The following is a 26,463-nucleotide window of genomic DNA, read 5'->3' as shown; positions in this document are numbered from 1 at the left end:
CTAGTATTGATCCTTCTGATTTTGTCAGCCACAGCTGAAGTCAGCAAGTGAAACATGCAGCAAGTTTTAAGATTTTTGTTCTCTGCGCACAGTTTGCTAAAAAGCATCAAGAGCATTAAGGAGGATAAAAGGAATGCATTTAAAGTTTATTTGACAAGTTATAACAAATAAGTAGTAACTTCCAAAGCTTACAGAGTTCTAAACAAGCAGAACAAGATGATTCACTTCAAGCACTGTGACATGTTTTCCTTATGCCGTTTCTTGACTATATTTGTTCATAACACATTTTGACATGCTTCATCTGTGGCATGCTACATCATAAATATTTTTAGATTAATCCAATGTCATCATGTAGACTTCCTGCAAAAGTCAGATTTTATGCTTCATTTTATCACACATAAAAAAAAAAACTATAAATATTTAAAGTTACTAGATATTACTTGTTAGCCTTTTTTCAATAAGGTGCTGGTTTTAGTAACCATGATGCTCCCATTGCTGAATTTATTAAGATACTCAACATGTAATTTGCAAGCATGTAAAAGGATTCGTTAAGGCTAGAACCAGAACTGTGTTGTCCAGCCGGGTCAGTGCCATCTTCTATCATTAAATCAGAGACTTCTGAGAGACTGAGTCAATGTAGTAAGACACAATCAAAACTGTAAGACAAGATGCAGCTTTGCCATCTTATAAAAGACCAAAAATACAGTAAAAATAAAATATTAATAACCAGTATAAATACCTTTATTCAGTCTCTTATTTGCTTTTTTGAGCCAAAAACGGTTTGTGTGTCGATGTCATGCAGGTAGGATCCAACAAAATAAATGTGCAAAAAGATGGAAACGCGAGAATGATATATGACAACTACAACACAATGCCAATTTCCTGCTAGGTGTAAAAGACATGTAAAAGGCTTTTTCTATATAGCTGCCCAGGAGGCAGTCAAATGTGAAGAGTAAAAGCCGCTCAAAGTGGCTAAAAGCACCAAGGGCTAAAACTTCCATTTCCATCTAGATTTGATTTAAAATGTAAACACACTTTGTTGCACCAGAGAAATTGCAGGAATTGTGTAACTCATGACATATCTCAGGGCATTTTGTAATCCCGAATATATTCAACTCAAGTGGTTTTTCCTTCTCCCTCTGTCCTCCTTTGACTTTCCATTTTCCTCTCCTTTCACAAACTCCCATTTAGCTTTTTTTTTTTTTTCAATTTAGATATAACTTTAACTTGAATCTAAAAATCTATTGATATACCTCATGCAGGGTGTAAATAGACATTATTAATGAGGGGGCTGCAGAAACCCCATCTCTCCATTCTGCACTCCTGTGGGATTTGGCTCTGTATCAAGGCTGTTGGTGATTAGGTCCTTGATGTTGTCAGCTGAATGGCTCTTTTATCAGAAACTGTGGCTTTTTCATTTTGGCTCTCATCTAAATAAGAAGGTTTGCTGTATTCCTACTCTCCACCTTCCTCCCCATATTTCACTCTTTTTGCTCTCCTGGAGGCAGCCAGTCCTGACTGCGTATACAAATGGCCGGGGTTATCTGCACCCCAGCAAATGAATTTAAACACTCCAACTCTCCTGAGATGCACACCCCACTCTTGTTGACTGTGTAGGGACACATTGCTATTTTGGTCCTTCTCACTTGCACTAATACATGCCGTGGGGGCCCAATGACAAATCCTGAAACGTGACTGAATTACAGCATGTGCTAGAGATATGAGGGAATACTAATTAGCAGTAAATGTCATGCATTTGCCATACGACAAACATGTTGTTAAATCACGGCAAAGTCTACAGTCGGGTCATTTTGCTGGATTATACATCCAGAATACCAAAGCAAGAAATATTACACCTCTGCATATATGTATACATCTACAAAAAAAAAAAAAAAAAACAGAAAGATAAACATTAAAATGCTGGAGCCATCTGCACATTAATATACAATTCAGATAGAAGTTTATGAGGGGATCCGCTCATTATATTGCAATTATAAATGCAGTCTCATCTATATGCATTTTGGCAAAACCTGTAAACTTTTCGAATGATAATTTTAGCCAATAAGTAACTAACATCTCAGCGTGGGACTCATGCTCTTCTCCGTGAATCCTTTAAATTATTAATAAGTTGTAGTGGAGGTTCCATCTGAAGGTGGAACACGGCCTCAGACTTCATAGATGGTAAATGGTGAAACTAAACCTCACACTCTGAAAACAAGTCCTACTTTGGAAGATAGAAGTGCAGCATCTCATTCTGGTGCCAGATATTTCAAAATGCAGGCCATTTCAGGGAGCAGCTAATTAGCATTTTCCTTACGGGGCTGAAAACAGCTTGAAGATAATTAAGTGTTCTATTTTGACCCTCCTGTTTGTATCTCGGTCCAAACTTAATCGAGGCTAATTAGGCACTGATGTGAGTATTGATAAGCACGAAAGATGACGCACCTTTTCAAGCCAGCAGCTGGAAACATCCAAAGAGCTTCTCATCGCGGGTCCGACCTTGTCATTTCTTCAGAAAAATCATTGTCCCGATTCCAGCTTGTTAAATATATTTTATGTCATTTCAGTTTTATGTTCCAGATATGAATTTATTTAAGAGGAGCATAATGCCAAAAGATTTGGCTGTCCAGGAAACATTGCAAGCAGGACATTAATCAATATTGTAGTAATACAAAGTGCTAGTGCTAGGGAATAGTATAAATGAGTATAATGTAACGTTTTAGACAAAAATAATGTAAATGTGTCATAAATCCACCCTAAGAAAGGAGGCAATCCAAGACTACAGATGATTTTTTTTACTCTTTTTGCATCATCATCCATGCTAATTAAATGCAACTACAATCAGACTTCTGTGAGAATAGTTTATGACCCCAAAGCGAGCTGCATGTGCAGAAAAAGAATGTAGATATTACAGCAATGCACCGTTTACTGACGTAATAATGGATGCTGCCATCTACAGACTGATTTTAAAAAGTTCTAGAGTAACGAGAACAGACGGTATTACCACAAGATCATAACATGAAAGCACTACTAACAACAATGGTATTTTGTAGAGAATTGACTGCAATTTCTGTAGAGAAGTCTGTTTGGATGCATAATCGGATTGGATGACATAAAAGTTGGATAAAATGTGATATACAGTAGACACTTTGAAAGCAATCTAATACATGTCCGATGTAGCAACACATATGGAAGTTCCACAAATCAGATTTTCTTTAGGGTGAAAAGATGGTAATGGGCTGTTTAGACTGCCATGAAGAAGTTGGATATGATCACATGTGAGAGGAAAAAAAACAATCTGATTTGGGCGGATTTGCTTGCTGTAACCTAAAAAACGATAAGTACCGATATGAATCTGAGGCAGATGTCTACTTCAGCTCAGGAAGACTTAACAATAAACTAGTAAGGTATTTTTTTATTTTTGGTAAAGTGGAGGAACTGCTGCTAAGAACTGGGGAAACTGCTTTAAGAGCAGTCATAGAAGCACTTGCTGCTTGTTAAGTGATGAATATAAAAGCTTTCACATCAGTCTCCAACTGTCCAACAACACAAGAGAACGTGATGCATTTATCAATAGACTTTTTTTAAATAGTCACAGGACAAGTCTCATTAATTAGTGGCCAAATTACCATCACTGAGACTACCAATATTAGTCAAGTCTATTTCTTTCATTTCTTCAAAATAAGAGTTCAAACATTGACGGCAACTGAAGAGCGACTTTCATTTGAGGCCTTCCTTTGGAAAATCTTGTGCCAGAACTTCCTGCTACCTGTTCACTAGAGGTGCATTACAACTGAAAAATATAATTGCCAAACTATTACTCCTTATCAATTATAATTGACCCACGTCCGCCCAGCTTTATTTCTTTATCAGAATGTCCAGGCCACTATGAGAATGTCCACAAATAATTTATGTCACGTATGGATATCGAGAGAGGAGAAAGTCTCAGACAAGTGAAAAATATGATGCAATATCTTAGCAAATATTGCATCCAAATGGGCATTTGTGATTAGAATATTCCACATATTGGTATCTCGATGACAACTGTGATTTGATGTATTGTCAGCTCTTCTGGTGAAGTACCTTTTTTTGCTTTGATAGAGTATTCTTAGCAGCAAATAAGATGAATGCATAACCTGTGAGAATAAATAGTGTCCATCTTTGAAAACTACAACCTGTATAACCCACAATATGGCACGCATCAATAAAATCAGTTTTCTTTGTCTAGCAACCCATTCCTCCAACCTGTTGTCTCATTGGCAGTTAAAGTGCCACTGACTGATTCCTTGTAATTTAGCTCCTGGATGATTTCTAATTGTCTGGAAGTGGGAGATACTGTATCACACAGTGAAGCACCGCTGAAATATTACATACGGTTAGGCATTAAATTTACAAGCTTTTCAGCTGGCAAGTAAGCACCTTCCGTTTTTCACTTCAACTCAACCGATGCCAGTAGCAGTGCATTTGAGCTGCGACTGCTCGCAGTTCGAGGGGCTAGCATGAAGCTGCTGCTATCTGTCACTTAAGACCACGGATGAAAATTGGAGGATGGAGGAGTGAGGTATCCGTGTTTACCCAAATGACCAATTAGAAGACAGAGAAACCTACAAGATGGAGTCTGCCTCCAGGAGCAGGTACAAGTCACTGTTATGGGACTCAGCAGTTGCTAGGCAACACCATCTATCTGTTATTGAGCAAGTCTTGCTGGTATGGCTATTAGCCTATATGTATAAATCACTGGTAATCTGTGCACTTCAGATAAGGTGAAACAGTTGTGTGAGAAAAAAGAACTGAGTTTTAATCTGTACTTGCAGAAATTCACTAAAATATTTTCTTTTAAAAAAATGAGACCTAACAAAATAAAACTATGGAAAAACAGCAGATTTTAGGAGAACACACATTTATCAGCACTTTCTAAGTTATCTGACAGTCCTGAGTTAGGATATTAATCTTATATGAAACACCAGGTAAGAATGTGTAGTGTGTTGTAGTTTGCTCAACGAAAGATGAGCTATGGGCTTCTGTTAGGATTTGATGTATGCACCACTTGGCAGGGGATGCGGCGTAAGCAGAAATGATGAGAGCATTGACAGGTTATAGATCACACAGAAAGTTGCAACAGCCCAGAGGATCTATTCCAAATTAAATAGCTGCCTTATCTCCATTATTTCAAAAAACATCCAACTCAATGGATAGAAGGCTATTGAATACATTTTAGAAATGCATTTTATGTATTTTTCAGTACATCTCTTTTAGAAGCAAACTCTCTGGGGTGATCATTGTTCTCTTATATTCCTATGATGACAAAAGAATTGTCAATTTTAACCCGCTTTGGTCTAGGTTATACATGCTCATTCTAGGTTAATTTTCATTTTACCCTTTATATTTAAAAATAAACATTAATGTTGCCCTATGTGATTTTATTCAGCAGAATCTCAACTATGTAAATTTACCATTATTGTTTTCATCTGGACATCTTGCATTTGCATATTGGACCGTAAGCCACACAAAACATCTAATCAGTATTGAAAAAAAGTTGGGACTGCACAATTAAGAAAAACATGAAATTGTTATATTGTTGAATACTGCCATGATTATATCGCCATTTAATAGTGTGTTTTTCTCGCTTTTTGATTTTAAGGCCTCGCCTTGAGCTTGAGCTGAGCTATAAGATCTGGATCAACTGCGGACATAAAGACCTGTGTCCTCCTTAACTGAGTAAGGATATTAACAGGAAGCAGTTTGAAAGGATGGCACCTGAAATACTGTACTCAACCAAATGCATCCATGCACTTCTTTGTTTCTTTCTCTCCATTACGAACACTTGATCTCACACATTAAGCCATAAGTACACATTAGAAATGACTGAAAAAAAATCCAAGATAACTCGCTGTATAATATTAAATAATTATCTCAGCCAAAGTCCATCAGGGTATCAGAACCTGATTGACTCAGTCAGGAACAGATTGACAAAAAATTTCTGGGATTTTTGTACTGAAAACAACTTTAGCAGCAGGATTTCCCCTCCTGCCTGGACCATGTTAGCTGGACTGGTCAACAAATCAGAACAAACATCCAAGCGACATGAGAACTGCATCGTCTTATCCGACCAGAAAGAAAGAGAAACTGAAGAAATATTTATCTGAAATGCTAGAGAACTTGAAAAATGTGAGTTTATCAAAAATAGTTTCCTATGCAACTTAAACACTGTCTGCTAAGAGTTGTCCTGTACATTAAGGGTATCTTATGTAAAATGCAGTAAAAAAGCAATTACTTACTCCGGAATTTGACTGATGTTCATCACAGACTCTTGCCATGTTTAATAATGCATTGTTACAATTAATAGGGCTCACCTTTTATGATTTGTGTCGTCTCATAAGAGTTCAACGTATCTGCAGGTTCAACAGTTTGAAGTGAATATGGCTAAGCCAAATTTTATTTCACCTAAAAAATAATGAACTGTAGCTAGTTAGGCAAAACAAGCATGAGAAGTGAGATTAGAGTTCAAAGGTCGCTCCACCTTGAAAACAAAGTGCATCGCTCTCAGCTTTATAGCGCCGTCTCTTAAAGCTTATCTTGTTGCATCTCCCACTGAGCAGATGGGAGACGCAAACAGAATTTAATGATGTTGCTGTAGGACTGCTGACAACGAAACTTCTCTGCAGAAACAAATAAAATTAATGCAGTCTTACATTATCAACCTTTAAAATTCTAACATTATGCAGAAATTTTAATATCAGAGTCGAGCTGCGTGACGCATTATACGGGGAGAGAAGGGGCAACAAGCCAAATCCAGCACATCGCTGCTGCATTTTTCCAGATCCCCAGCATAAAAAGTTACAGCGTCTAACCGGTGCAGTTTTTCCCTGCTGTATATGTAATTATTTCATTAAATATTATATCAGTGTTGCAGCCCACAGCTGCTCGCTTCAAAGGAAGTTTGGTATCATAGCCTGGAGCCCAACACACACACACACCGGCATCTCTCCCTCTCTCCTCTACGCCTTCTTCTTCTCCTCTTCTCTCTCTCTCTCTGTCTGTCGTTTCTCCCTCGCTCAGGCACAGTCCAGCGGTGCCAGCTTTGCCCCGGGCTGACTGATCACAGGAAAGAGCAACATTTTTGAATTCCAGGGAGGATTGAGTCACATAGTCCCAGCATCAGGCCCCGTGTGTTACTCTGCTTTGCTCGTTTCTTTTTTTTCTCCACAACTGCAGACTGCTATGATTCAAACTGAATCATAAGTCTATTCTGCTAAATTTTTAACATCATCTTTTTCCACCCTTTTGTTTGCAGCTTGATATTGCACTTTGTATTTAGTCATTAGCTTATTCACTTTACGCTTTCTAAACACTTTCCAGATGTTAAAATAAGAACAATTTCTTATGCCGTTTCAACAATCCTGAAAGACAAAAGAAGCTACAGATGTTAAGACAAAAACAGATTTGCGGTTTACTTCAGGGCAAAAGCACGTTGTGTCTTAATTTATTGCATTTCCCACTTATGATGAAACTAATGCAATGTAGATGAACAGAATATTTTTCAAAATCTGATAAATACCTAACAAAATGGATATTACTAAACATCTTAACATGATATGCAAGTAGCATTACCGAATATATTAGACCGCTGGTTAACTATGTCCCATCCCGTTGTTAGGGCAGGTAACCGTGGGATCGTATTTCAAACCAAACCTGAAAATTTCAGCTGTTACGACCTTTACAAATTGAATGAAATTACACTTCCTGTATAATGCAGGTATTGACATTCTCACCCAGCGGCGAAGCATGGATGAGTCGTAATACCTTGAGGAACTCGCCCATTTATATTCATAGTTGCTCCCCTATAAGAGGGGGCAGTGCTGCAAACCTCTCAGACTTCAGCCAGCTGAGGAATTCATTTGGAGAATAGATGGATAAAGCAAAAGTTTAAACCCAGAGCTTAAGCAGACAGAGTCAGTAATCCTAATAAAACTCCATTCCACCATCTTTCACAGACTATTTATATAGGTGACCTTTGGATAGACTTTTGGACACCCATACTATCGTAAGATGTGTGTGAAACAAGCAAGGTAACCAACAGATCAAAAAGTTTAACAGAAAGAAGTCTAGTTGAGTCACAGATCTTTGCAAAAGCATCCAGAAGCCTTTGACCTTCTCAAATCTCGTCACAAACGCACACATTTTATGCATTTTACTGTGATTTTAATAATAACATAAAGTAGCAACATTTTTATTTTTTTGCAAAATGAATTTCTTTTCATCCCTTTTTTACTCTAATAACTTGAAAATATCCTATGCAACAAGTCACATTAAGAAGTCACTAAACTGGGGAGGCAAATATGATTTTTCTGTCATGGTAACGAAAAACCAATTTGAATGACAAACTTCACAGCATTGTTTAATTCATACTAGGATCAAATTTGAAATTTGAACCCATCTTTTTGGACTGACCTGACTGTATAATAGTCTTTTGTAAAGACAACGTTTACTGTGAATTGTCACTGGTGGTACTAGATTTTATTCAGGGGGCGTCAGTGTAAATGGGGCCCAAATAAAAATGTCAACTTTTGTTGCAAAACATCTTCAAAACCAAGAAACATTTTCATTTCACTACATTATGTGCAAATTTATCCTCAGCTATCACATAAATCTAAATGGAAAACATTGAAATGTGCCGTATTGTGACAAAATGGGGAAGAACTGAAGAGGAAGGAATACTTTTGCACGGTGCTGTATAAAGTTTAAAATTCCAATGTCTCACATCAGTTTATGATTCATTCCAATATTTTTGTGCACTTGTTTTCTATGTTTCAATGCAAAGTTTGAGGGGGGGAGTCTTGCAAATGAATTTCACGCATGTTATGCAAATTATTTCATTTTGCATGAAACTAAATTCTCCCTTTCCTCCCTTCCAACCCACAAGCACAGACACATGACACCCAGGGACTGAAAATGGGCTTTGATCCCACAGAATAATCCTGCTGTGAGCCATCAGAGGAGCTTTTTTTTTTTTGTTTTTCCAAGCATTTCAGGAGATTCCCAGATTCTGTTTTTCTTCCTTCTTACCATTTAATGCCACAAAGCACCACGAAGGTTAACACTTGACAGGAATCAACGTTAGCTGGCTTATCAAACATTCTCTAAACGTCGACAAGCAACGTAATAGGAGAAGCATTTTATCACAGAAACAAACAAATTAACCTTTGACTACCGGCAGCGGCATTTAAGTGCTTGATGCACTTTTTCTAGGAGTGCATAGGAGATCTATGGCTTTTTTCCCCTCTCACACACAATGAACACCCCACCCCAAACACCTATTTTCTGTTGGCATCAGCTGGGAAGCAAGGTGTGAGACAGTATGTGGGACATCATGGAGCTCATTAATGTGACTGTGCAATCAAATCAGGTCAGATGGATACGTTGGTGCCTAGAGGAAGGATTTGATAGCCAGTACAAAAATGCTTTATAAGAAGTTAATTAGACATTCACTTAATGATCCTCCAGTCATCATATAACTTAATGGTTCCTTGATGGGATTTGGGTCTTAAAAACTGACTGGTACTATCTGTCTAGTGAACATAGCAGTATAGTCATTAAGGTTATAAACTCTCAATTGAACTATTTGCTGCATAAAAACCAATAATCAATAAATATATAAGACTTTCAGCTTAGTTCGTGGCTGTGTGCTACTTTTGTAAAATCACTAAATGTGGTTTTAATATGCAACTAATTCAAGGTGAAATACAATTTTCCCAGTTTTCAGAGTTTGAACAGCAGACTGTAGAGATCTCCTAAAATTACCAACTTAGCAAAGACAGAAAATGAAAAGGGAATGTCATATCATTTTAAACTGTTACTTAAAATATTTTTCATTAGGAAGGAGCAGAAGAAAATAAATGTAAAGAGGCAGAGTCCAAAAACGTAACTGTTGCTACTTCCTTCAATGGCTGGAAATAATATTTAATCCTAATAGCACATAAATACTACAAAACATTCAGTAGACATCCTGTATGTTTCAGTTTGAGAGATATTTTTCCATTTAAATCAAACCCAAAAACTATTCATCCCCCTGGCAAATATAGATTCAAATAATTTTAACTCGGAAATTTGTTTTCCAAACAATGAAACCGGTATCTTTGGTAAGATAAAATAATAGAAAAGGAGTGTGTGTGTTTTACAAAAAAATCCATCACTTTGTGTTTATTTGTGTGTAAATATCAGGTGGAAATCTTAGACCATTTTCAATTGGAGAAATCTTTATTGGCCTTTACAGCTTTCATGCTCTTCCCGTGATTCCTGACCAGATTTTGTCATATTTCTGCTAGTATTTTTGAAAATATATCATTGATGGCAAGCTGTAAGATTTTCAGGGTGGAAGGCTCAGATAACTAATGACTGTGAGGGAGTTAACTGAAAAAAAGTTGTTTTAAATTCAAACATATTTTGATAAAAAGTGTGGTTAATGCCAACTTAAATATTTCCAAAAGAGGTACTTTTAATATGAGAAATGGGTTTCATTACACTACCTAATGCGTCTACAGTTTTGGCCAGTACTGTAAAAGCAAAAAAATGCACATGGATTTACTGATGTGAAGCATCGTTTGAGCTGCCAGTGGGATGAACCCAGAAAATGTGGAAAAGAACTAAGTAAACCCGACAGGAAGCCTGACGGGGGAGTCAAACTGAGAGCAAACCAATGTTATCCTTTCAATCTATGACTGAAAAATATTTATAACACATCAGTGATAAAGAAAGAGATTTGAACTCAGAAAACTGAGAACAGTGCTAATATTTGGCAGACAGCCAAATACTTGACAGTCCACTCAAATACTTCAAAAAAAAATTTCAGGCAATATAAAATTGTAAAGTCTTCTCCCAAACTGTGACACTGGGAGTGGTACAGCAGATATAGTCCTCTTTTACTCAGTCTTTGGTGAATAGCACACACACACGTTGCATCAGAATGGAAGAGATCTGTGTGGTCCTACAGGTACACCGCCTTCCTGCTACAGTCCCAAAACATGCATGTTGGATTAACGGCCCACTCTAAATCATCATAACGTGTGACTATATCCATGAAATATTTTCATGTTGGTGCTCTTTACTGACAACTTAGAACCTACAGATAATTTGTCTCCACTTCAAACAGTGCATTGGTTGAGCTGTGGATATTTTTAGTATCCATCATTAAACATCTACCAGAAGCACAGAGCCATGTTCTAAATGTAGTTTTTATTTCTTAAAGTACAACTCAGCAACTGAAAATAGAATAAAACTGACACACATTTTTCTAAATAACACTAAAAAGATGACTTATTTCTGAGTTTACCATAGTTGTTATACTGGCAAGTTTAAAAGCTTTAGATCAAGAGCTAGGCTGCTTTTTAATGGCTATATTGGAGACGTGTCTTTGGCAGGCAACTGTCTGAGAACTGCTTTAAGAGGCTCTTTATGAAGTCAGAAACCAAAATTTTTAGCAGATTCCCTTAAAAATATGTCACTGTCAGCTTTCAAGAGACACAGTCACCAACAATGTCTAAGAAGTTATTCAATCTAGTGTTGCAGTTCCCAATTTAAGAACACCGCTGTAGGCAGTCAGGATTTCAGCTTTGCACCATTTTTTGTTCAGACTCCAAGCAATCACTTTGTGGTGCCGCAATAAATGGGTGAGTTCATAGATTTGCTGAAAGCACAGCAGTTTTTGGGACACACTATACAAAAAGCGTATGTTCAAGTACAGCTAATCATTACCTGGCAGAGGGAAGCTTTTATTCCACAAATCTAACTGCCATGTCGACTAAACCAGTCGGTTATAGATAGTGGATCAATAGACGTCAATCAGAAAACTACCCAATCGTCATACAGTTGGTATCTTTTTGTAACAATAAACTGAAAATAATTCCTAAACTTTCTCCAATGTAGCATATCATATAAATGTGTTGGTTGGAAAAATATGCAATAACTTCTTAGCCAATGTGGCATATGCATACCACCAATACCTGGTGATGCATACACAATACATACCAAGGATTACATTAGAAACACTTTTATGCCTTCTAGTGGTTGTACTTGGAACAAATTATGTTTAATTTTGCAAAGCTATATCCTGGATCATAAATATTGTGGTTGTATTATTGTGTTATTTATTTACATATAATACATTTAATGCACTTGAATTATAAATATGGTCAAGATGTTATAAATGTGTCATGTAATTAACTTAAAACCATCCAAGTACATTTACACTAATCACTCTTCATCAAAGCCGACCTCCACATATGACCCCTGCATCCCGTAAGGTGTGGCCGCCTGCAGGAATCGGCCATGTCTGACAGATTTGCTGGCTCCAACAGCAGAGAGGTAAAATAATTCTGGAAGCGTTTTGCCCAGTGGTGTTCTGAAAAGAGCCATTTCCTCAACATAAAGAGCCAGAGGGAACATTTCTCGGAGGCAGTTTCTTTTGTGTTGTATCAATTTCTTATGGCATGCTGTTGTTACCCTCTCTAGTGGTGCATAACACCCCTCCCTTACCAAAAAAAAAGAAACATTTAAGCATAAGCCTCACAGGTGTTTGACATTGTGTTGCAAAGTCAGCTGCAGAGCGATTGTGCACTCCACGCTTGCTCCCTAATGCTTGGATTTTTGTTTTTGGTATCTGTTTGGCTAATTAAGGTAGCTTTGTTTCATTACTACCATTTCTCACACTATTGAAGATAGAAAAAAAACAAATTATCTCATTGCTTTAAAGAATACAATTAATAGTAGTCCACTGAAGGCAAAGACAGCTGCATAACTGGAAATACATGAGGTACAAATTAATTATCTTTCCCACAAGAAAACAATGGCTGTAGATTCACATTTTAAGAACCGTAGAGGGTCAACTCTCTTAAGTGGATGTTATCTTAGTAACCAAGAATATAATTGTATCTTGCATACATTTTGTTGTACACACCCACATTTTGTATCATTATCTTCCTAAATAACAGCCTAAATCATTTTAGGAAGACGACAATATCCTGTTAGGAGTTTAGCGATGTGTTTTACATAACATCATTACTGCTTCTGTTTCCAAGTGGCAGTTGTAGAACAGGTAAAGCAATTCAAATTGCAAAATTCAAAAGTACAAAAATCCAAATCTTTGCCCCGGAAACCAAACACTAAATGAATTTTGAGAAATATGTGTGTTCAAACAATGATTGACAACTTTTTAATGGCTGCAAAAACTGATCGAGATGCACCTTGCTAAGACATTCGTAACCAAACATTAATGGGTATTCTATGTATGCAATGGATTTTGTGTATTTCTGTTTAATTCAAACCCTCTTGGAGCACCAAATATTACATTTTAAATAGCCTTTGCAGATGATCTGTATCATCTCAAAAATTGGAGCATGTTAGATTTGTAAGGTCACGGTACCAAAGCAGCCCTAATTTTTTTTGGCTTTGTCACCTAAAGGGTCAAAGAAATCTTTGCACGTTAAGTTTTTCAATAAAACGACCTAAATAATTATACTAGTCTAAGAAGCATTCATGTTCGTGAAAGCCAATAGAAGGGCTTAAAAAGTGAATAGCAGGGAAATGTTGGAAGAGCTGCCCGAGTCAGCTTTAGGCTCTTATGTAATTTAAAAAAAAAAAAAAACACTTTTATGGAAGCACTGTAGCAAGCAGAAATGTTGTCAATAAAAAGGTACACTGCACACTCAGACTGTCAAACACACCAACAGCACCAGTGTCAGCAGTTAAAGGGCAATATAAGCGTATTCATTTACTTTTAAGATGCACGCAGTAAAATGTTTATTTGCTGGGTAAGGATCGAGACAGGCCAAGCAACATCCCCAAAATCCAGAAGTGGACATACTGTCCAGAGTTATTTTGTAAAAAATTGTAGACTTGACAATTTAAATGGCTGAAATCTTCTCATAAATATAAATGCAATCAGTCTCTGTGGATTAATGCAACATAAACACAATGGAATAACCAGCCAACAGTGTGACTTTAGGTTTGTTTCAACAGCAGTAAACGTTTTCAAGAAGAAGTAGTTTTCTGAGATTATTCTTTTAAAACCTTCCACCATATACATTTTATGAACCAGGACCAAATCACACTAGTTGGATAAAAATTCAACTTGGAAAATGGACCTGGGAAGGAATAAGTACTTTCTGGATGGAGTCTACGTTATGACTTAATGGGGATTAATATTTCTGACTGGTTGAATTTATTTGTAAAATTATGCTATTGTAATATCCCAGTTTATTACAATTTATTAGGATAAGTTATTAGGATAAGTTATCCAGATAAGTTATCCAGTTTATTAGGATAAGTCAGTCAGGAGACAGGAGTCATTTTTCTTCAGCATTTAAACCCAGCCATTTATTGCTGATGGTCAACGTTTTAGTTTACATTCAAATACACAAATAAAAATCCCCTAACCTTGATCTAAACAAAGTTATATAATGTTTCTTGGAGATTGTTTTACACAGAAACTAAAGAAATCCCAGCACTCCAAACAAGCTCTGACTTTAAAGTCATTTTTACGCCTATTTTAGAGCACAAGTTGTTTTAATCCTGATTTAATCTACTTTCCTCTTCTGTCGTTACCTTTTCCGTTCATTCACAAATATGTTTAAAAGTTTTTACCTTTCCACAAATATTGGAGTGGCATTAAATCAGTCATTAAATGTAGCTGGTTAAACAGGAGGGAGTAAAAAGGAAGTAGGGGAAAATCGCAGCTTGTATTTTTTAACATTAGTTTCTTTCTGACACCCCGTGATTGAACACGGCATTTTCATCATTTATTGGCCTTTTGTTTCATACTTTTGCTAAATTCCATTTATAATAACTAAAACATTAGATTATTTTTACTACAATATGGCCATTTATTTTGGGGAGAATAATTCTTGGTCTGGTTAATTACATCATAATCTATATGGTGCTGTGAGCATCTAGGTCCCTGCCAACACTAATAAAGTACAAGAGTCTTTAAATAGAACCTAGAGTGCTTCAGCAGCTAACTGTACCTTGAAATTCATTAAAACCTCACTAAGATATTGGTTATTCACTCCATGTATTGGAAAGCATTTTAGCTAGCCAAGATATTGACCAAAAACTGAAGCATTGCTTTGCATACATGGTCAAACCACCAGAAGCAGTACTTTGAAATCTAAAATGTGGAAAATTATTCACCTGTAAAGAAGAATGATTTTATCCATGACAAAAAAAAATAATAATTAAACTAAAGTACAATAAATGACAGAAACAGTAGGATCAAAAACAGAAACGCATGTGAGACGTGAAGTACTTTAAGTTCTAGAGGCCTCCAAAAAAATACCAGTGTTTAACTGTTCTTACTTTATGTATTCCACAGTGCACTATACTTCATATTGCCAGTGCGGTCATTAATAATTAGTCCCGTGATTTAGTAATTAGAGCCCATCTTTCTACATTTTACTGAGGAAAAACTAAGGAAGCAGAAAATTCATGAAAATTGAAGCATGAGGTATGAAAGTGGCAAAATATGGAAAGTTTCAATTTAAAAATAGAAGCAAAAATCCATAAATGGTTTTTGAGGAGATCAGAACTGCATGTTTACCTTCTAGCTTTATGTGGTTGCAAATCTAAAGTGTATTAAGCAATACACCTGTCAGGATCACTTTTTTCTTGTAAGAACAAAAACAACCCTAACTACAGAAAATGCAGATAGCTTCTCCCCTAACAAGACTTCGGCTGTTAAAGGTTATTGATGTTAAAAGTTATTGATAGGCATGGCAAGTCTCTGCTTTAAACAGTTTTAAATGAAAGCCATCACAGGAATTGATCCATCAACGTGTCATTTGCTACATCAGTACAATCCAGTTCAATCAAGAGATGATTTAAGGCATTGATTTTTACAGTGGATCCTGACATGCCATTACTATCACTCAACTGTGTTTGTTGTGTCAACATGCTTTTAAGCAACTTTGCTGGTTAAAATTGGGATTAATAGAATTAGCTCCAACAATTGCAAACATGGGACAAGCTAAGATCTCATATGGCTTTTTTTACTTGGCAAAAAAAATGGTGAAGTGAACAATGATCAGAAAATAGAGTTCTTTCAGAGATAATTATGCTGTTCAAACTGATAATGCTTAAGAAGTGTAACATTTGCATGAATGTTTCAATCACTATGATTTAAAATAAACTGTCACATATCTCATGTTACAAATAGGACCGAAACGGTTAAAATAAAAAAGAACCGTTAAGGCATCAGTCGAGTTGCTCCAGGGCAGCTTTGTCCCACCAGGGTTTCTAAGCAGCTTCATTCATGAATTACCGCAGCTGCAAAATGGTGGCATGAAAAGACAAAACGGCAAAACATGGAAACAAGATAGGGTGACCAATTTTCAAAGCTGGATATGATTGCTTTTAAACATTAGGCGGGCATTCAAAAGTAATAATTTAAAAATAAAATGTTACACCTGGTTTCAGTTTTGTCTAGAGATTGTTTAAAAGTTCTGCTCTTTTACTTGGTAAAACAGGGGCAACAGAATATTAAAATTGTTATCACTAATGAAACACCAGCTCATTAGGACTTTATTTACAATTATAGTAGTATTTTGTTAAATTAAGGTTTTTTTTTTTGGTTTTTTTTTCCCAAACGTCTAGTATTGTCTCACTGCTCTCAGGTTTGGTGTTCAACTAAAATGTCTAATTTCCCACAGGGCTTCAGAAAGCGCTAATGGAGGAAGTCTTTATTGAGTAAACAAATAGTTATTCAAGAGAAGAGTAAAAAATAAATTGAGCAGATTTGCAAATAATGAGAATAATTGTTGTTTGAGCCCCATCGATAGCATGCTTTAGTGAAAACAGCCTGAACATATCCAGGCCTACGTTGTAGCATTATGCTCGTTACACCAGCAGCCGTTGGACAGGGTGCACACACTTGGCTATGATTTGATACGTGAGCCGCAGAAGGATGTGTTGAAAAGTGTGCAAGGATGAGACCATGACCAAAATAGGAAGCTGTCTGCATCTCAGAAAAACAAGTCCCCTCAGGGCACACCACTGTCAGCTTCATCTAAGTGTGTTGTTTAAAAGACAGTAGAAGACAACACACACACTGCGGTATTCATGTTCCCGATGTCAGTAGCTTTCTGAGTGGACTACTTGTCAATTAGTGTTTGCATGGAATGGGTTATCGGAGTTATGAGGAAAGGGAGAGAAACAGTGAAGGAAAGCGATTAGTGCAGCCAATAGGGGTCCTAGAGAGAATGTGTGATTAGTGTATTAAACATGCATCAGAGCTCCTCCGAGCTGTCTCGGCAGAGGAAGGGCGGTTAGACAAATAGCTTTAATATCCCTGTATTGCGATAGAGAAGCAACAGTTGTTTGCCGTTGATAGCTTAGGGGTATGGCAGACAAAGACACCAACCTTTGGAAAACAACCCCCACCCTTAGAAGGCCTGTGACCATTGAGGCTTTGGAAACAATATAGCAGCAGAGGGAGAAGTCCATGTATGTTAAAGGAACAATGGCAGCTAATGCTCTGTTTCTCTCTCTTTATACCCAGCTGGGGATAACCTGACCTTCTGCCACTTGTTTCAACATGGTGAAAGCATCACTAGTAAGACACTGACCTCTGGACCTTTGACCTCCATGTCCGTACCCCCACTGAATGAATACATGGACTTAAGCAGATGCACACAAAACTTCAGCTTCCTGAAAGTCTAGAAACATATTCAGAGGGAACATATTCTAGATATGCAACTCAAATATGGACCAGTACATACCCAAGGTTTTAAAACAGCTATTTTTTATCCTGTGTTTAGAAAACACAGGATAGAAAGTGCCAGACTTCTTCTAGTGTGGAGAGCATAAATAATCGGCTTCACTACTCCCCCACCTGTGGCTGCGCACTGCTGAATAGCATGGCTCCTAATAGGATTTTTTTTTAAATAAAAAAAAACACAAAGAAAACAAAAAGCTTAGAGGTATTACTAGTCATACTAGTCATAATATTTAAATCCATCCATCCATCTATTTTCTTACACCCTTTAATGTACTATTAACCTTTTTTAACTGCTAATACATCTTCTGAATGAGACAGGACTTCTGTAAAACAACCTGGATAGGTAAAAAATATCCAGCTCTGGAAAATATTAAGAGACCACAGCACTGAACCCCATAGAAATCCTCATGGTTATTCCACCAAATATTGATTTCTGAACTCTTCCTGAGTTAAAACATTAGTATTGTTGTTTCTAAATGAATGTGAACTTGTTTTATTTGCATTATTTAAGGTCTGAAAGCACTGCATCTTTTTCATTACTTTGACCATTTATTATTTTCTGCAAATATTAGGTTTTTGCTTTGAATTTCAGAGACATGTCAGTAGTTCATAGAGTTAAGAAAAACTGTTCATCTTACTCAAAGGAAAATCTGAGAAACTGGTCATTTTAAGAGGTCTTTTATTTTTTCCAGAGCTGTATATGGTAAATGTTGCTTAAGAAGTTTGAGATTTTGTAAGTGTTCACATAAGATTTTCACATGATGTCACTGTTTGAAGAACTTTACAGGAAGTTAAACAAACACTAATAAAAATCTAAGCCTAATTTCTATCTGCAGAGAATTAGTCACAATGCACCTCGCGTTAAGATTTATTAATTGAAAAAATATAAGACTGCCATCTAAAATTGCAACCGAATGCACCCTGCTTTCAGACATATTTTCTCAAAGCTTGAATATCTTTTTCCACAAGGAGATGGAAAGGATACTCTAAGCTGCTTTCATGTCTGTAGTTTGTAGTTTGTAGTTGAGAACGCTGCATTTATGCTTAAGACTGTAGCTTTTATGCTTAAGGTCACATCTCAGCTTATCTGCTGTATTTGCCCCTTTGAAAATGTAGAAACTCAAACTCCCTAAAGTCCAGTGTTATTACTCAGTCTCCTTACTTTAACTACAAATCAAGAACATCCACACAGATGGCTAGTGAGGGAAAGAAAAAGGTTTTGAAATATCTTTCCATAGGTAAAAAGTTCAAAATGCATATGCATTTCAATACTGTTGGTCAATGATGGTTGAAATGATCCTGATTTTCCTTCTGCTGTCATGGAAAGGCAGTGAGAGGCAGAGGTGAGTGATATGAACAAAAAACTGAATTTAATAGCGCAGTAATCAAGCACCGTTTTCAAGGCAATTTCATTGTAAAACGATAACACTAACCGTTAGAAATTATATCATGGCATCCATAAAAACTAGCTTGCATTTCATCCCGACTGCATTCAAAGTATTGTTTTAAATCTGTCTGGCTGTCATCTCATTCAGCTAAAAAGATAGACTCTTATTAATCCTCTGATACCCATTATGGAAGTACCTTTTCTCTTCAAAGCTTCAGGATGAAAGCCCATCATGATGTTACATTTGAGCACTAAGAATCCAGCATGTGCAGAGGAAATGGAATCCATTGATTTTATGTGCTGCTGTTTGTTCTGTAATATTTCTGATCGAGCCTGGTGTATGTAGACATAAATCAACCTGAACAACAGCTGGCTCTCTGATTTTAAAAATAAATCTCTCTGAAGGCCCTGGCATGGCAGAATATCTGCCATGTAACACCATCAAATCATTTACAGATGAAATAATCAAGATTGACTGCCAATTAAAACATGGATATATTTATAGTATTTGTAAAACAATTTTTACACTAATCATATTGCATAAATATCATTTGAAATTAAACAAACATGCATGTTAAACCATTTTATTTTTATACTATAAAAACATGTAAAAACATCACATCACAGAAATCTCAGAAGGGACCCGTCTCCACTTCCCCAACTTCTTTCAGCAGATATTGACACTTAAAAATAGCACAAAGTAATCTCAGTCATCTTCCACTTTCTATATACCCTCCATCTTTCCCCGTCTTTCACAAAAGACGGATTTGAGTTGTTCAAGTGATAGCTTGAGTGATGGCCATCTTGGGAAATGAAATATTTGCTGAAACTCTGTGCCCTTGAAAGTTAATTCAAAAGAACATAGGGGGTACGGTGGAAACGGCCAAGAGAAGCAGTAATGAGTTTTCTTGCTTTGGCTACTTCTTGTTTCTGCAGTCTACTTTACCATTCCTTTGAAGTTTCAAATATATATATATACAGATTTATAGAGGTAGCACAAAAATAAAAGAAAAGGCCATCAATACAAATATTTTTGATCACTTTAAGCTTCTCTTTTTTTATTAGATAAATTTTCATCTAAACTGAGGGAAATAAAAAGTGCAGTAAGGGTAACTCTGCTCTTCTGTTCAGTTTAGTGTATTCATGAATGGGCCAAATGAGGAAACTTTGCTTATTTTGATACAAAGCAAGTGGAGCTACTCAAATATAATGTCTGCTGACAAACATGACAAACATTTTCAGGTGCTTCACTTTGCCGCCTGTCGGCCCCAACACCAGGCTCAGCAGGGGAAACACCCATTTTAGACTGTTCTTCATGTTTTTCTTAAAAAATAAACAGTTTCTTCTCTTTTTAGCTTTTTTTGTAAACGTCTTATTACACCTTGTAGTCTGCTCTCAGTATGATTGATTATATACATATAAATTGAACGTAATTACTTCAGTGAGAAATGTCAGTGTTACATAAACATGTAGCAAGTAATAAGGTAATATTAAGGTAATGACTGTAATAAGGTTAACCTGATGTGATACAACTGTGACTTTTGCTATGTTAAACAGGAGTAACTAGTGTTTTTTATATTAAGTTTTACAAAAAGCTTTTTTAAAACCTTTTCATTTTTATTTTAATACTCGATTTTTTTTTAAATACCTGTCTGTCCAAATATGTCAGAAAAAGGACAGGGTCTTATATGGTGTCTCAATTTATTCCACAAGATGACAATCTGAATTATGAGTTATTATAGATATGAGCCATAATCATCAAATTAAGACCAATTACATAAAGTGAAAGTGGACCACTTTCACTTTATGTAATTAATCTACACAAACTTAGTTTCTATTTATTGAAACAAATAACATTTTGTATAAGATTATCCAAAAGACTGTAATACTGCATCTAAATCTTTAGGAAAAATGCTTTCTATTAGTTTCTAATAACATAACTTACATGCTTCAACAGATACAAGCATACCATTTAATTTAAAATGGTAAATGGACTGAACTTATATAGCGCTTTTACAATCATTTAGACAGGAAAAGCGTTTTACACTGGAGTCACAGTCATCCATTCACACTCAAACTCACATTTACACGCAGGTACTCGGGGGTTAAGTGCCTTGCCCAGGGGCACATTGAACCTACGACCTTCTGGCCACAAGACGACTACTCTACCCACAGAGCCACAGTACAATGTTTGACAATATTACATTTATGAATCTATTAATTCTGAATACCAAGCTATTTCAAACGAATATCTAAATATTTCTCCTGGTATTGAATGTTTGGAGCGGAAAGTGAAACAAAGTTATACTGACACCCAGTGATGTTTCACTTCAGGCCAATTTTCCCCACTTCTAGACAGTCATTTGCAGACCACAGACATGAGTAATTGGCTAAAAGTGTCAATGGTACATCTACACCACCTCTTTGTTTTCACTTTTCTGCTCTCCTCTCTGTTCCTGCAGTTGAATCAGCAGTGTTGTGTTCCACGCAGTAATTGCAAGAAGTAAAAGGACCGAGCCTCTCTCTGCAGCACCTTGATGGTTCAGAGGTTACTGAAGTCTCTGCAGTTTGAAGAGCTGTCTGCTTGAAAGGGAAGTTGACCTAGACAAGACAGGAGCCTCTCTTTGCCTTGTGGGAAGCACTAAAGGAGGGGCAAAGGTCACCCCTGTCTGCCCGCATTGCATTACTGAGACCTAACAGCAAATTGTCACAATGGAACACACCTCAGTGGCAAAGAGATGTTTCAGGGAGTGAGGCGAAAGTGACCACTTCAAGGTTGGACAGTTATTGCCAATAGGGAGTTTTGAGTTGATTCCAGTAGTACTGCTCTTTATGGTCTGCAGGCAGAAAACATGCCAGCTGTTTTTTAGCCTTCAGTGAATAAAAGGTGTGAAAATAGCCAAGAGGAGAGTCCTGGCTTTACTGTATGTTATTTTTTGGACACATCATGAACGACATCTCTGAATATATTAAGACAGTTTCTGTTAGCTTGTATGTATTCTCCTATGAATTATTTTGTTTTCTGCTAGAACAAAAATATACAAAAATCAAAATTAAATATTAAATTTCATCTATGTGACTCAGGGGCCAAAAGGTTTATAATACAAATCTGTCATATATCTTTTAAATAACTTGTTTGTGACTGCCATTAGTTTGATTCCAGTAATATTAAAACACAAATACTGTCTTTTTGCCAGCATTTTTAAGTTACCATCTGTACACTTTAAATATTACTGTTAAATTGTTGCGCAGCTAAAATGCATCAATGTGTGCCAGGTTGAAAATAGCAAATAAAAACACATTTCTTGTACAAAGGAGCTCTACAGTGGAGGCTGGTGTCCAGAAAATTAATCACAAACCACATCTGAAATCCTGCTTTACAGTATACATTAAAACACAATGGATAAGCATAGTGTGTGTTGCTGTTTGCAGAGTATGCTCTATTACAACAGCTATGTGACACAATAAGAAAAATATGCAGATCCAAGACCTCCTGGGGTTGCCTTGATCACTCGGTGCCAGATTTCTAATCTCTCCTCTGTACGTTTTGCTTAAACAAATTAATTTCTTAGGGAGGGCAATGTTCCTCTACTCTCCTACGACAAAATGCACTGTAAGCATATTCACAGCACCACTAAATCCCAGTTCTACTACTGTAATTGTATCCAAGTAAAGCAAGTGCAAATTTACAGAGGTTGGACGTGAAAAGTAATTTCTTTAAGACTAAATGATTTTAATAAAGCCCATCAAACACTTTAGCTTGTAACTAAGTGTTCCGAAATATACTGAACATTATAATTCAAACATAAACTTATTTAGTGCTCGAGCAGGCATTTGTTTTAGTTATGACAAGACAGACTTGGAGGAAACTTAAAGTGGGGGGGAGTTGAATGAGTTTAAACAGTTTTTCCTCATTATGCATCTTCTTGTTCAGTAACTTTACCGATCAAGCTAGAGATGCACTGGTCAGAATTGTCAATTATTGATTAGTTGGTCAATTATTTGGTCAGTCACACGTAAAGTTTGATTAATTATGTAGACTATAACAAGTTTCTTCCTCTCACCTCATGAAAGCCCTAAACTGGAGTGTGTTTCAGGTACATCTGATGCACAAGTTACATCCACAAACAGTGATGGACAACAAAGCTGCTTCTCTTGGTCCACTGTTACTTAATTTTTGCTTTAATAAACAATCTAATGAGACGCTTCTGATCCGATGAGACAGTCTTCTCTTGAAGTCTGAATGACCTGAATATACAGTATATGTCATTCCCAAGACGAATAGAACGCTGTATTGGCCGCAAAAGGAGGCCCTACACCATACTAATAAGTTATTGTGGTCCAAAGCCAGGTGTTTCAAGTTTCATTGTCCAACCCCTGTAAGTCTTAGCAAGCTGTAGAAAAAACTATTTCATGTTAAGTAGCTTGGATCTCTGTGCTTCCTCTGACTGTATTGTTAAACACCTCAGCTTAAAATGGCTACCCACTCAGTAACAGCATCCGCACTGAGGACTGTTGCTACTTATGATGCATTTATTGACCCAAAAATAAACAAATCATTTTAGTTTCAAAGCTAAAACTGAGGTCACTCTTGTCAGCTGCAAATTTTTTAGCTGGCGTCTAAAGTATGCTCTAGAGAACAACTTACAGGCTCGAAATAAATAAAAAAAATAAAGTACATTATGCATGTTTCAAGTTATGACTGGAGGAAATTAAGTTGACAGCTAATTTTCTGTAACTGTTAAGAACAAATAAAACATGAAGAGCTACAATTGGAGAGACATTCAGTCGGAAGCAACTTGTTCTGTTAGGCTTTTATTTTGAAGATGGCAGAGCTGACAGGATATTTTATAGCAGTGATGCCACAAAATGAAATGTACTCACTTGCCACAAAAATAAATCACTAACTCTATTTAAACTAATAATTTTTCTACCATCTTTTAAAAAGAGCCTCTGTGTCTCACTGCTTTAGTGGGTGGAGGGTTAACACTCAAAAGAACCACAGTGACTTTCTTATCCACGGCTTAGTAGGAGTGTGCAATCGATCAAACTTGTATTTAGATTTTTGGCAGCTAACAAACAACAACAACAAAAAAAGAGCTAATATTTTTGCCACATTCCACTGTTAAAAGTGCAACAAATTGCCTGGCTTGCCAAACTCGATGAGTAATATTTTCAAATTTCACCAAAATAGTTTTACTCATTTCTCAGCCAGATAATCAAGCAGCTTTACAGCTCAGTAAGACCAGGGCAGCTCTGCAGGCATCTCAGTGAAAGTGAAGTCAGTTCTAGCAGATGGTGTTTTTCCTGTGAGTAGGGAGCCATGATCTACAGTTTATTGCTATTTGATCTTCGCAGTATGAGCATAGCAGAAAAGTGTGAGAGAAGCTTATACAACCGTATACAGGTAGACATGCAAGCAGGGGAGTAAGCTTATTGACAGGGTCCTCATTCACTAAATAGTATTTTTTTCCCTTCCTATACAGCTCTAGTGAACAGTCTTTTAAAAACAATGATATGACAGCTTTAACTGTTCCAGGGAACAGTTACCTATTTTTTGTCTGAGACATTGCTAATTATAGCAAGAAAGTCGCTGATTTGGCAATAGTGGGATTAACCACAAACGTGCAGACGTGACCTGATGGGCCGGTCCAACAGTCAAACCTCTCACACGACAGAGCAAAAGAGCACTGATTGATTTTTAGATCTTTGGGGTAAGATTGGCTCCATATGCAAGTATCAGCTGATCACCGATCTCCCAAAATTAAGGAAATCAGGCTGATTTAGTGGTGCACCCATAGTAAAGCAGCGCTAAGCATTAATGACATTTCAACATTTCAGAATACACATCAAATCCACGGTAAGAAATTATTCTTGAGATATTTTTGTCAAAGCAGACAGCATCAGTCTAATCGGAACATTTAAATTATATCACAGTCAAAGCCCAGGGCACAATGTCAACAGACCAGTGAATGTCAAAAAGAGGAAGAGCATGAGTTAAGTACAGTAATTTCTGCTAGATTTAAACGTCTGAGTGACTGCTGCAGTCCACCATCACTTCAATGGCAAGTAGTGCTACTCCATTCACTCCAACAAAGGTAACAGAGTGTCAAAGAGCAATCACACAAGCCACTGAGCACAACAACGCGCTAATGTGACAGCCTTATGAGAATAATGTCAAATGGAGATGAACTGATGTTCAGTCACAAGCAACTCAAGCAAACCAGAGAAAAGCCAGTCATGAGACAGAGCAATCATAAAAAAAAGCCCAAGCTCTTAGCACTGCACAGACAACAAGACGCTGCGTCGCACAGAAAAGTAAGTGGTGTAAAGCTCTTACCTTAAGAAAAAGTTTCTCCACAGGTTTAGTTTTCAAAGTATATGTTGAAGTCCTCAGCAACGATTAAAGCCACTTCTGAACTCATGAGAGTTGAAGATATTTGAAGTAAAAGGTAGAAGTTAATTCCTCAAATTGTTGTTCAGTTTCTTCCTCTTCCCAGATGCTAATGAACAGAGCCACCATCTCCGTCTTTGCACAACAGCCTTGCCTCTCTGGCGCTTGCTAACTGATTGAAAACACCTGCGACAATTTCACAGGTCGCTTCTACATGAGCTTTCTATGTTTCCACTAAAAAAAGCTGAGGTTTCGTCTTTATTCAACCGCAGCAGTGTAAAAAAGAAGACGAAAAAAATAATAATTTGGCTCTATTTAGACACCTAAATTAGATTTTATCCTGAGTGATTAAGTATATATATTCCTGGTAGGTGAAAAAAATAATTTCAACCCACAGGCTCAGCTTGAAAGTATATAAAGCCAAATTTGAAGCATGTATAAAAGAATGTTGTTTGAATGGATGTCGATGGGGACCAATTCGGACCGAGGTTGTTATGTGTGCAGTTTAACTGTAATTTTTACACTGTTGAGGGGAAATGAGAAAAATTAAAAAGTGACTAAAATAAACTAATTGGATCCCAGGGACCCCACAGGGATAAAGTCACAAAAACAATTAAGAACAGATTCTATATCACATGATTGTATTTTAAACTCATGCTACTACTGTGTAAACATAAAAAGTTGCTAAATAAAAGAAAAGAAATTTGCCATGTCTCATGAAAATAACCAGTCAAGGTTTTGTGTGTTTTTCATAGAATGACCACAGCAAAATTGACAGATTGTCAGGTTGTATGTGTGATATAAACTGAATGTCACGTTGTTCTATGATGGCAGTAACAATGTGACAAGCAACTCCGGTTCTTTTTTACAGCTGAGCCGCTTCATGCATTGGTATAAACACTTGTCAATATGTCCTAC

General features: G+C 36.7%; 1 long non-coding RNA gene across 4 annotated transcripts in view; it reads right to left on the bottom strand.

Moving 5' to 3' along the window:
* Positions 1-25,919, bottom strand: part of LOC114138834 (uncharacterized) — a 76,319-nt gene extending 50,400 nt beyond the window's left edge. For all 4 annotated transcript variants that reach the window (XR_003594324.1, XR_003594322.1, XR_003594323.1 and 1 more), the window contains exon 1: positions 25,492-25,919. This is a non-coding gene — a long non-coding RNA (uncharacterized LOC114138834). The remainder of the gene's footprint in view (positions 1-25,491) is intronic.
* Positions 25,920-26,463: the final 544 nt, after the last annotated feature.

Source organism: Xiphophorus couchianus, chromosome 23 (assembly GCF_001444195.1).
Source record: "Xiphophorus couchianus chromosome 23, X_couchianus-1.0, whole genome shotgun sequence".
Taxonomy (NCBI): domain Eukaryota; kingdom Metazoa; phylum Chordata; class Actinopteri; order Cyprinodontiformes; family Poeciliidae; genus Xiphophorus; species Xiphophorus couchianus.
This window is presented reverse-complemented; position numbering and strand designations above follow the sequence as displayed.